This window comes from Ruditapes philippinarum, unplaced genomic scaffold, assembly GCF_026571515.1.
Source record: "Ruditapes philippinarum isolate M1 unplaced genomic scaffold, ASM2657151v2 ctg8243_1_1_1_1, whole genome shotgun sequence".
Classification (NCBI taxonomy): domain Eukaryota; kingdom Metazoa; phylum Mollusca; class Bivalvia; order Venerida; family Veneridae; genus Ruditapes; species Ruditapes philippinarum.
In genome coordinates this window covers 20,487-34,302 of record NW_026852285.1, presented here as the reverse complement: position 1 = coordinate 34,302, position 13,816 = coordinate 20,487, and the positions used below count along the sequence as shown (strand labels likewise).

General features: G+C 30.6%; 1 pseudogene; it reads right to left on the bottom strand.

Annotated features, from left to right (window-relative positions):
- Positions 1 to 6,142: 6,142 nt before the first annotated feature.
- Positions 6,143 to 6,748, bottom strand: LOC132755338 (uncharacterized; annotated as a pseudogene).
- Between the last annotated feature and the right edge of the window lie 7,068 nt (positions 6,749 to 13,816).

Below are 13,816 nucleotides of genomic sequence, written 5' to 3'. Positions count from 1 at the left end.
AATAAAAACTAGTACTAGAGCTTACACTGTGGAATAAGTTGTTATAATAGCAGACCTACTGAGCATGCATTATCTCTGTTGACTAATGATAATTGGATATACAAGTTGTATCGTAAAGGTGTTAGGCTGGAAAGTGTATGTAAACAAACAAAATAAATTCAGGAAAACTTTGTGAAGACGATAATGTTTTGTGTAGTTTTTTGTTGTTTCTTCAGTCATACCAGTCAGATTTGGATTTATATTTTCTGCCAGTGAATTTATTTTGTTAACATGCTTAGGGCAGCAGTTATTCTGTAACACAGGATTAGCTGTGTGATTAAACTTTTATGAAGTTTCATGCTGATGAGCAGTCTTGGCCTGTATTGAAATAAAAGCCACCGCTAACTTGATGAATATTTAATGAAAAAATAGAATTTTTCCCCGATTCATATGGAAACAGAAATTTATCTTTGATCTCAAAATGAATAGTTCACAAACAAGAATCTTAAGTGTCCGTGTAGGTCTCAGTTAAAATGTTGAATTAAATCGTTGTAAGTTTATACGTTTACTGTATATTTTCTAGTTATTTGTTAGAAAAAGGCTTATGTTGTGATGAGGATCATTTTGTTTTATTTGTCAAATAATTGCAAAATCAAATATAAACATTGGTTAAAGTGGATTAAATTTTAATAGGTGACTTTTTGTAGCATTTGTAACAGTTCATAAATTATTTCACCCGGCGGCGACGAAAAATTTCAAGGACCATTATGGCAAATGCATTGACGATTAAGTGTTGAATAATTTGTATGTTATTCAAACGAAATAAAATCTAGAATCCATATGCATTTATTGTTAAAATAAGATACACAACAATTTAGCGGTGATGAATTCTGCGGCAGGGGCGTCGAACGTGGTTGTGCAACAATCTAACGGCAAGAAGAACGGAAAGAATGCCTCAAAACAACCTGTAGATCTCGAGGTAAAGCAGCATGCCCATTATTACAAGTATTTAAATGACTTTTATTTTAAACCAAATATTTCCAAAAACGGGTTTAAGTCAGTGGTGAAAAAGTCAATCTTAATAGGGAATGATTTTCAGGGTTTTTTAAAACATTTGAAAATTTAAAAAAAAAGGGAAAAAATGATAACTTTTGTTGTAAGGTTTTTTTAATATTTTTATACGGGGGGACTGCAAAGGTCTATAGCGCCCCTTTTCATCTTAATTTTGGGGATTTGCTTTTGGGGTTAAAAAAGAACAACCCACCATCTGAAATATTTGTGGATGATACAAGCATTAATTCCTGATACTGACTTTTAAGACATAAAATGTGTATTTACTTGTTTTTATGATTATTATCTTTTTTTTTGTAACTTAATTGTCATGCTTAAAACATTAAGCCTTTTAAGATATATTTGCAGACTTTTTATTATGATAATATTATTATGGTAGATTCGCGTCGTTAAAAAGAAAGTTTATAGATGTATTGTCCAATTTATACAGTCATGTGGCAATCATTATACTACACATGATGAAACAGGCAAATCATAGGTACTTGTAACTGTCCATCAAGTATGTGTACAATAAGCTTGTATTATTGAAGATGGTAAATATAAAGTATGTCATGTGTTACATTTCTATCATACCCTAAAAATGTTAATATATTTATAAAATGATGCAGTTACATAGGTACATGCTGTCAGGAATTTGCCTGAAGTTCAAGTCTTTATACTCCTTAAAAACCAATTAAATATATTCTCAATTCGGGGTGGTTTGCAGAATATACAATTATATATAAGAACAGCATAATATTATGCTGAATTCTTTGACGAATTTAATCAATCTATATTTTCACTAACTGTTGTTGATCCTCGTGTTTCTTTAATAATGTTACATTCTACCATTTTATTATTTTGTCATTGTTGCCAAATGATTTACATTCAACCAGAATTTCTTTTGTTTTAGCTGTTCATCTGTAGAAAAGTGTTAAGATTGATGCTAAGGGGCGGGGAAAGAAACTTGCATTCCCAAATACCGGCACTAATCAGGCTCAATTAAACCGAACCTACCACACTTTCATGTGTTTGGCATTTTCTAGGTTTGCAATTAATCAGTTTTGATATCATTTTATTTTAATGTTCTGTACAAGGTTATAGACTATAATATAAGTATCATTTCAGTTGCACGTACCATATCTGTACTTGTTTCATTTCCTACTAAATAAAGACATCACAAAGCAGTTACAGGTATATTATTGCTTACAAGTGCAATACATTACACCGTTTCCTATAAATTATTAACATAGTAGATCAGTATGGCTTTAATTATTTAAATAATGCTACATTTAGTGGTCTTCCTCCATTGGAATCATTTTCTTTACCACTTGACACATTAATCCTCGTGTCTGATGTTTGCTTTGATATACAGGAATATCGATTCTCTTTCAAGAAGGCCAAGTGAACATTTAATTCAAAGACCTTTTGAAATTTAATGATATTTGATGCAGTTGAAATATTTACCCGCTATTGCTGGCTTACAATAACGGTCTTTTCAAATGTAACGGTATACAATAATGCTATTTCCGCGTGCTATTTAAAAGACGCTGTTTATACTAATACAAATCGTATCAAAAGGCCGCTGATATATGCTTCCTTTTTGTTATAATGGAATCTAAGTACTATGATATTGTTTATTTTGTGTAAGCTTTAAGTTCGTATTATTTATACATTTTTTGTCGTTTTAAAGCAAACATATTTCAACAAAACATATTTGTAATTTATTGTTTGTGTGTTCAAGGCAAACTTGTTTGTTAATAAGGAATTGTCTGTTGTGTTTGTCATAATATGGACATCTGTATATCTGATACCCGTTAGTTCAAAACATTGTTTGCTTATGATAACGATATACAGTGCCATCCAGAAATACCTTTACTTCCCATGAAAAATACATTTTTGTTGATATACAAATACCATTTCAGAAATATTTTTGGTAACAATTTAGTATAAATGATTGTTACTATACTAGATACAGAAGAAATTTTCTGAAAATCAAGAAAAATAACATCAATTTATACATATTTACTCTTTTAAAGGAATGTGAAATTAGTTAAAAATCATGCACTCAGAAGTGACAAATCAGGAAATATGTGTCTGGAAATGAAATATACCAATGTCACAATGACACATTTTCCAGAGGCTGGTTCAAATATACTTTCCTCTCAGTCAAGCTTAAAATATTATTTTTGATGTGAATTATTATAATAAATAGTCATGTTCCTCATACCTGATATATGTATATGGTTTCAGCTTTCTTTCTATAGTCCTGAAGTATAAACAAACAAATAATAATGTTTTTAGAACTTTTAAACTAAACCTTTTGTACGTATACTGTGTGACTGCATTTGTAAAAATGAAATGGAAAATTGTATATTATGTGTATATCAATACAATGAAATATTATTGTGTCATAGTTTAGGGACCTTTCTGTTGAAAATGTGTCAGAGTTAAATTGTATACATATACAAGCACAGTACGTTAACTGAAGTGCAGGTATTAGTTACCCTCACTCCAAAGCATACCCCATTGATCGGCTCATTTTTCTTGGGTTTACTTACTGTGACGGCAGAGAAAGATAAAGCGATAGAAATATTAAATTCAGATGTCGTTTATTGGTTACTTTTTCTGGGGTTTCATATTGTTCATATTGTGACAACAGGGAACGTGTTTTGATTTTGCCTATGATACAAAAGAGAAAGAACATCAAAAAACTATGCCCCTCATACAAATCAGATAGCCTCGTGTTTCGAACCTAAAACAAAAATTAAAGAGGCTGTACATAACACTAAGTTATTGGCGGTTTTACAATATAATTTATCTACTCAAATATATATATATATATACATTTTCAAAGTAAAAAGTAGTCAATCTCAGTGTCTATCTTAAAGTCATATGAATGTAAAGATATTTGATAAAGAAAGTTGTAAAATTATCTTGATTACATATAACTCTTTACCAGTTCAATGATTGTTTTTCGTATATTTTACATTTATATATCATTCTACAATTGTTAAGAAACATGTAAGAGTTAGTTGGAAGATAAAGGCTATTGTTTTCGACGGCAATTCATATTTTAGCAAATTGTTTGAAACATCCATAAAGTGCTGTATTCTCGAACATCTCAAACTATCTCATCTCTCCATGGGCAATAAACATATCAGATGTATGCGAGAGAAACAGACCAAGTTGATTATATGTTTCAGCCAAAATAAATTGCCTTTGGTGAGATCCGATTCTAACGTCTATAAAGTAACAACAGTGTTTTCATATTTTCAATTACAGCCTTGTCTTTGAGTAAGAACTTTTATTTATGCCTCATCTTTAATTGAATTTGTTTGTCACGCAACCCTTTAGAGAGAAAAAATGCCACGTCATTAGCGATATAAAAAGCACATATGGGTTTTTACATAATTCCATTTTTGTGAAACTTAAGTTAATAATGTTTAAACTCTAGTTGAATAGCTTTGTTTCACTACAGAATTTCATGGATATATTTATTGAATGTTCATAAAAAGTCTGTGTATAGAATCTTTAAACCGTAAAGTGTATAATGTTTTAAGTATGAATTACACAATCATTAATTTAATATCATGATTTTATAAATAACATTTAAGGCCGTTGACAAAAATTAGCTCTTTTTCTTTTTTTTCTTTTTTTAACGAATCTTTACGAACTTATTCGATTTTTAAATTACGGAATATTTTTTCTTTAGATCGTTGACGAACATTAACATCCGATATTTTTAATAAGAATAATTGTTTTCTTTTTCTCTTTTGGCCTGAACGTGAATGAGATGTGATGTACATGCATGTTTAGCAACACAGGGGGTTACGCCGCCATATGGCTTAAATTGTGTTGGTGCGCCGTAAAACCCAACAAAACAAACATACAAAATGTACATGCAAGTATTATTTGTTTAAACGCCTTAACATAATACTTTGTCGTGTTGTTGCTGAATTATATATGATAAAGCGTAACAAAACACTGTGAAGTAGATAAGTACAGTTAATTCTCAATTGGGAATAAGTAATACTATAAGGCATCGACTTTCTGGCAAGGAATGTAGATAACTCATTTCCTTTTGCAAATCGTTCATTGTCTTGTTCGAGCGTACCAATATACTATTGTTTATGTACAGTCAACAATAAAAGTTGCTTTTCTTCTCCGCGTTTGACAGCCTCCTTTCGATGTTTTGTCCGTTACTAAAGACCATATTATTGCTGTGTCAACATAATTTCAATTTTGGGTATGACGGAAAATAGATGTACACTGATTTTATTGATTGTACATTATTTTTCAGTTTGTAAATCTTCTGTTTACGTTTAGAAAGTGTTCATTGACCTCTAGATCTTGGATTACTGAATTACAGTAGGTATAGACATTTCCTGATCATTTATACTGATTGGTAGATGGCATTGCATTAAGTTGGCGTATAAATTGAGGTAGGTTTAAGGCACATTATTCCTCAGAAACGAATACTTTTCGCTATCTTTAAGAAGAGCAAACATGAGTTTTATAATAAGTAAAAAATGGCTTTAGAACTTGTTAGATACTTATCATCTTAAGAAAGACGATGGTTTAGATAATTAGCCAATGAGTAACCTTTTTTTAGAAACTATATCAAAAAACTAAACTAAAATGAGAATAACAGTAATTCCTGGCATATATAACAGTGCGAGTATTGACTTTGTCAGACGTGAAATATCAGACTATTTTAGCGTAATGCAAATTTTGTAGTTTTGGCGGTAACCTTATTTCAGAAAGTTTATATATTATATCAGTACAATACAATAAATGTTCTTATATTTCGTCAATGTTACATTTGTAACAACACACAGTACAATATACATTAAAATAGATACGCTGCCACTGTTTCATTATTTCATTTTTATGGGTGATTTTTTTAAATATATATGAATATCTACAAATTATCCTGAAAAAGTAATGAGCATACTTCAAGGTTCCATACAATCACGATATCACTAAGTTAAAAGACACAATGAGAAATACACATACGCATATTAAGAAATACACAGACACATAGTGAGAAATACACAGACACATAGTGAGAAATACACAGACACATAGTGAGATATACACAGACACATAGTCAGAAATACACAGACATATTGTCAGAAATACACAGATACAGAATGAGAAATACACAGACATATAGTCGGAAATACACAGACACATGGTGAGAAATACACAGACACATAATGAGAAATACACATACGCATATTGAGAAATACTCAGACACATAGTGAAATACACAGACACATAGTGAGAAATACATATACACATATTGAGAAATACACAGACACATAATTAGAAAAACACAGACGCATAGTGAGAAAAACACAGACGCATAGTGAGAAATACACATACGCATATTGAGAAATACACAGACACATAGTGAAATACACAGACACATAGTGAGAAATACACATACGCATATTGAGAAATACACAGACACATAGTGAAAAATACACATACGCATATTGAGAAATACACAGACACATAATGAGAAATACACATACGCATATTGAGAAATACACAGACACATAGTGAAATACACAGACACATAGTGAGAAATACACATACGCATATTGAGAAATACTCAGACACATAGTGAAATACACAGACACATAGTGAGAAATACACATACGCATATTGAGAAATACACAGACACATAGTGAGAAATACACATACGCATATTGAGAAATACACAGACACACAATGAGAAATACACATACGCATATTGAGAAATACACAGACACATAGTGAAATACACAGACATATAGTGAGAAATACACATACGCATATTGAGAAATACTCAGACACATAGTGAAATACACAGACACATAGTGAGAAATACACATACGCATATTGAGAAATACACAGACACATAGTGAAAAATACACATACACATAGTGAGAAATACACATACGCATATTGAGAAATACACAGACAAATAGTGAGAAATACACATACGCATATTGAGAAATACACAGACACATAATGGTAAAATACACAGTCACAGAATGAGAAATACACATACGCATATTGAGAAATAAACAGACGCATTGTGAGAAATACACATACGCATAGTGATAAATACACAGACACAGCATAGTGAGAAAACACATACACATAGTGAGAAATACAAAAACACATAGTGAGAAATACACAAACACAGAATGAGAAATACACAGACGCATAGTGAGAAATACACAGACACAGAATTAGAAATACACATATACAGAATGAGAAATACACAGACACAAATGAGAAATACACAGACACATAGAGATAAATACGCATACGAATAGTGAGAAATACACTAACACAGAATGGGAAATACACAGACACACATGAGAAATACACAGACACATAGTGAGAAAACCATAGACACATAATGATGAATACACAGACACATAGCTATAGTGAGAAATACACAGACACAAATGAGAAATACACAGACGCATATTGAGAAATTCACAGACACATAGTGATAAATACACAGACACAAATGAGAAATAAACAGACACAAATGAGAAATACAAAGACACAGAATGAGAAATACACATACATTATTGGAGCTCTACTTACATCCAAAAGCCTAAGAATTAGTACACAAATCAAGTAGTGTCCTTAAAACAAAACAAATGACAAAAGAGAATAAAGAAATATAACCAGAATTATAATGAAAAATCAATTTTATACGATACTTAGCTTGATATGCATTGGACGCTTTTGTATCATTTTCCTTATATATTCTAGACAAATTGTGTAAATATGATCTGAAATTTTGCGAACAAGTTATTAGTTTAGGCCTACATCAAATAGCGGACAACTACCGGGAGAATATTTCCAGATTCTATTATCTCAAAACAATTATGTGGAGTTCTTATAAAAAAGTAAACTGAAAGAGACAGAGGGACAGACAAAGAGAATTCATTGCAATTTTCATTAACATATTTATTATGCACTTATTGGAAATAATATAACATTTTGTTTATACAAAAATGTGTTTAGAATGTGTCGCCTTCCCTTTTCATTAATGAAAACAATTTTCATCTAGTATCCAATTTTATTTCGCAGGAAACTGCTGACCTAATTACATGTATTCATATTTTTTCATGAAAATATTCGTTTTTGTTGTTTCAGACAAAGTTATTAGATATATATGAAGTAGATCAGCAAAAACATGACATTGCTAGGGGCCTACATACATTGTTTGCTAGTATTTACTAGACATTCTAAATGTTGGTGCTAAAAAGTAATGTCAAAAGCGTTTAACACATATATCAGTCTGCAACTAGGAAGTTAACATTGTAGATCAGCAAAAACATGGCGACATAGACTATACTACATGAGTGTTAATATTTCAATATAAGAGGTTTGTTTACAGAAAAAATAAACTTTGTATGTACATCAGATGGTATACATGTATAGTTACCCGGATAATTGCAATTACAATTTCATTGCAAATCAAATATAAACCTAACACAAAACACTGATAGTAACAACATCAAAACGCAACACATCAGTGATTAAATTCCGTCTATTACAAAACATACCTATGATATTTGCTTTGTTAACATCGTAGTTTGTATTAGACTTGTACATGTAACTAGCAAAACTTAAACGATTTAAGCAGCTTAAATCCAGCACTGATGATACTCTTTTTTAAGCTTCTTTTTATTGGGGTCTTTGGCAATTTTTCGTAGGAACACTAAAATATTTACCTAGATAAAGGCGACGTTTAAATTAATGGATAAATGAACGCTAAAGAGCAAGTTTGCCAGAATTTTTCAAATTTACGTATTCTCATTGAAAGAAGAAGTAGGACAAAGACTAAAAGTGGCGACATAAAAATGTTTATATGAAGAAAACAATATCATCTATTCGTTCTTATGTATTTGTAGACAAAAATTTCAACAGTATCATATTCTACTGATTTGTCCAACTTCTTTTATCTATTCTGTAACAATTAATGCTCACACTGTACCATTTATCTATCCAAGTTTCAAACTTTATATGGTAACAAAACTGCTAACAAAGTGAATTCTGGTTCACTTTTTTGTCATTTAAATTATCGAGATATAGTTACTATGGGATAACATTAAAGTCTTATGCTACAAAATTTCTAGCTATAAATTATCCACCAGCTGGAATGCTGTATGTAATTATTGCACCGACTGTTTATAATTTCCATAGTATATTTGATGCATATTACCGCTATGTTACTTATCTAGTGTTTTGCAATAGTATCTCCGAATATATTATGTATGAACAGTTTATTCTCCCATAAACATTATCATGAAAGACTTTTCCGAAGTAATTCCAGAGCAAAAACTAACAATTGGATTAGTTACTTATGTCTATGATTAATACAAATAGACAAGGGAGAGGTTTACAATACAAGGATTATAGGGTAATACATATTGCGCCAATGTACGCCTGTTCCTTCTATAATATGACTGTTATATCTTAGATATGTAAATAAACCATGTTGATACTGCTGCTGCGTGTTATCAAACATCACGTGTAGCAATAAGTAAGTTATGCTAAAAATATTGTCAAGCCAACTGTTCGGTCAATAATAACATTTTTGGCCAATAACAACATTTACACTCTAAAATATCCCCGATACCTATACAGTAAAAGGGAAGTAACAAATCCCTACTTTTTTCTGTGTATTCTTTTTTCTACTGTTGTTATTGTTGTTGATGGAGAGATGATATGCTTTGGGTTTTGTTTTTGTGTGTGCGTGTGTACGCGTATGCGTGCGCGTGTGCGTGTGCGCGTGTGTGTGTGTTGGGTACTTACCTGCTTTGTAGTCTGTACTTCATTTGCATGAAGTTGAAACTGTTGAAAGGAAATCTGAGTATTGATAACATTTTTAAAAGGAACGTACATTTTGTGATCATATAATCTCAACGAAAATCCTTTCATCCAATTTGCCGCATCTTATTGTTAAAAAGAGATAATTTCAGAAATCCATATTGCTTTAATAATGAAAATAACCTGAATTTGACACTAGAGAATCAAATAACTGTGTGTAACCTCAGTTAGTAACAAACAATGAGCGGATTAAGTGGTAACTGTTTTATCATTATTTGAGTTATTATTATAATAAATGTTAAAATTTTATAACAAGTTCATAATACTGTCTTTTTTCTGTATTTTTACTTGCATAACGTGTTTAACAAAACCGTCACGATTATCCGATGAAAATCGACGTTAGAAACATTTTTAAAAGAAAATTTCGGAATTTCGATAAGGAAAAGTAAATTTGTTCGTCTTTATTGCATACATTTTAGCATGAATATTCCGAATTGTGTTGTACAAACCAGTGATCTCTTGAGACAAAAGAAATGAAAGAGAAGTTTAACAGTAAATAACTTAGTTATGTATGACCTACATCTGAAAATTATCATTTAACTCTAGAAATCGTTACATGTCCATGTCTTGGCAAGGCGTCCATGGGGAATACTGTTTTCCTAAGTTTATATTATTATTATTATTGTAATGGCACGTCTTTGATCTTTGCAAAATAAAAAATAAGTTCTAATTCTCTTTTTAACTAAGTAAATATTCATGTATGTACATAGAGGATATTTGTTTAGTTCAGTGTAAGATCGGAATATATTTCACCGAGTGAGCACCAAAAGGTATATTTCACGAGTGGCGCAGCCACGAGTGAAATATGAACTTTTGGTGTTCACAAGGTGAAATATATTTCGATCTTACACTAAACTAAACAAATTTTCTTTTTATTACATGCAAAGAAACGTTTTAAAAAGACATAAAACCTAAAACTGAATGAAAAGCGCGCCAAATAATAATACAACGTGACGTCATTTACGACGTCACGTCATTAAGTTGGTACCCAGTACTGTGTACGCTGGTATTTCACTGAAACAACGTAAGGGGCTTAAATTCAAAACAGTGAAATTATCATAGTGGTAATTTCACTGTTTCAAACAGTGAAATTACCAGTTATATATCACTGATATATTTCTATAAACCACCGAAAAGCATTAATAAATAGGAATATTGCTACTCAACCTATGTATGAACAATTCTTTCACAGATTTTATATAATTTTCAACTTTAACTTTAGATCTGTTTTGAACAGTTGCAGAATAAAACATGTGTTCTATCAATTTACATGTACTGATATTAAAGGTTTTCATTAACTAATTCCCAAGATGACGTTTTATATTTTTCTTGCACGCAAAATGTACAGTAATCACGAGATATAATATAGTACAATCTCCCCAGACATTCAATAATTGTTTCAAACTATCAGATAGCTCAACACTTGTATTGGAATTTTACGTTGCAAGGTTGTATCTGACGATATTATAACAATGCCAACATACATACTTTAAATCTAAAATACAATATAAAATAACATCAAAAGACAAAAACCAAAGACGTAGATATCAGCGGATTGATTATATTTATTGCATACATCATAAAATATAACCAATGAACCTTTAACATTTGTATAGAAATCATGATTGGATCTAATCGTATCAATTTAGCCTCGTTTCCATTTCTAGAATTAATTCCACATAAATTAGTATTGTACCCCATATTGCGTCGTAATCATTTCCCGAGTCAAAAATATCTATATCAAATGTATATCATATATGATATATAGAGGATATGAAATGAGTTTAGGTTTAATACTAAATTTATTGAACGAGTTGAATAAAATCATATAACATAATATTGTTTTATTCAGCGAGTTCAATAAATTTAGTATTGAATCTACACGAATATGATAATCTTTTTATCACATATATAAAATAAGAACGGTAAACTGTTTAAATGAGTCATTTTTCATTGACGCGCCTATAGTGTTACGCTAACATTAGCGCGCTTGAACGCTATGTTTCTATATATAGTGCAAATGACGTCACGTCAAAGTGTTATTACACTAGTGTAATATCGTTTTTTTTATTAAATAGAGGATATTTGTTTAGTTCAGTGTAAGATCGGAATATATTTCACCGAGTGAGCACCAAAAGGTATATTTCACGAGTGGCGCAGCCACGAGTGAAATATGAACTTTTGGTGTTCACAAGGTGAAATATATTTCGATCTTACACTGAACTAAATAAATTTTCTTTTTATTATATGCAAAAAACGTTGTAAATAGGCATTAAACCTATCACTGAATGAAAAGTGCGCCAAATAATAATACAACGTGACGTCATTTACGACGTCACGGCATTAATGTGGTACCCAGTACTGTGTACGCTGGTATTTCACTGAAACAACGTAAGGGGCTTAAATTCAAAGCAGTGAAATTATCAAAGTGGTAATTTCACTGTTTCAAACAGTGAAATTACCAGTTTTATATCACTGATATATTTCTATAAACCACCGAAAAGCATGTAATAAATGACTTTATTACACTCCTGCGCCGCTGTTTATTTGATTTAGCCTCGTATTCTTTTCAAAAACCAAGTATCTATTATATCAAATGCATTTTGTATTCCATTAAGCCTCGTGCAAACATTGATACCAATTCCTTATTTACTGTCAGAACAGAACAGAACATATCTTTATTAACTCAAGTTACATACAATACAACACATGAGTATACATAACAGTAGTGAATATTTGTTAATTTAACACATGACATGGTTTTATTCAATAAATTTCTACACAGTTCAAAAATATTTTTAAGATATTTGTAAGAGGAAAATTAATTATTATCATTATCATGGGAGAATGAGAGATGAAAAAAGAAAAGAAAAACGATAAAAAAACAGCTACCGCCTGAAGGGGGGTAGATACACACGCGCAAAAAAAGTTTTCGTGTCTCGATGCCAGTTTGAAACGGACTATAGAAATGCGAAGGTGGTAAATAATACGTCATTGTTTACATACGGGCACTGTTGCGAGGTCCCGTTAAAAAAGTTTGTGCACAAATTAGGTCAATCAATACACAAAATGGAAGTTATTATTGAATGATAGTGTACAGTTAAAATTCTACTGTACATAGTATTGAAAGTTCAATAATAATTAAATTAACGATGGATGTTGAGGGTGAACAAAAATATATTGTTATTCAATGGGATTTTAATCGAAGCAGGAATGGATTTACTTAGCACGTGGTTTAAGGTGAGAAAGTTCATTTTCTGAGTACTAAGGCCTACATTTTGCAAAGAAAGCAGTAGTTCAAATCTTGGCTTGATTGCATGTATTCCAATGATAAAACGACTTAGGAAAACAAAAACAAACAAAAACAAATAAGAAATTAGACATTGGCATACTGTACATATACTGATATACATGTATAAATATTAAAATGTATACAGATTGTGAACAGAACTGGTGTGCATGCATTATATCTGTACATTGGACTCTTCTATCATGTTTATATATTTAATAAATGCTCAAACATGGATGAAGCACAAATTTGAAAGATTCTAACAAAAAGAAATTTGTTATATCTACTTATTTTACCATTTATTTATTTATTCTGTACCTTACAGGAATGTACTCAGTATCTAAGTTATTTTTTATTTATTTATCTATTTTACCTTTTTTAAATCTACTTATTTATTTGTTTATATATTTGTTATTTTTAAATGTAATTTTAATTTACTTAATTTCATTTAAAAGTATTTTTATAAATTTACATGTTCTTTGCAGCATATTTATGGAGGTATTTGTCAATAATTCTTTGAATTTTAGCATGTTTGGTCTTCTATAGTAATACTGTTTGATTAAGTTTTTCCTGTTTTGCTCAAAG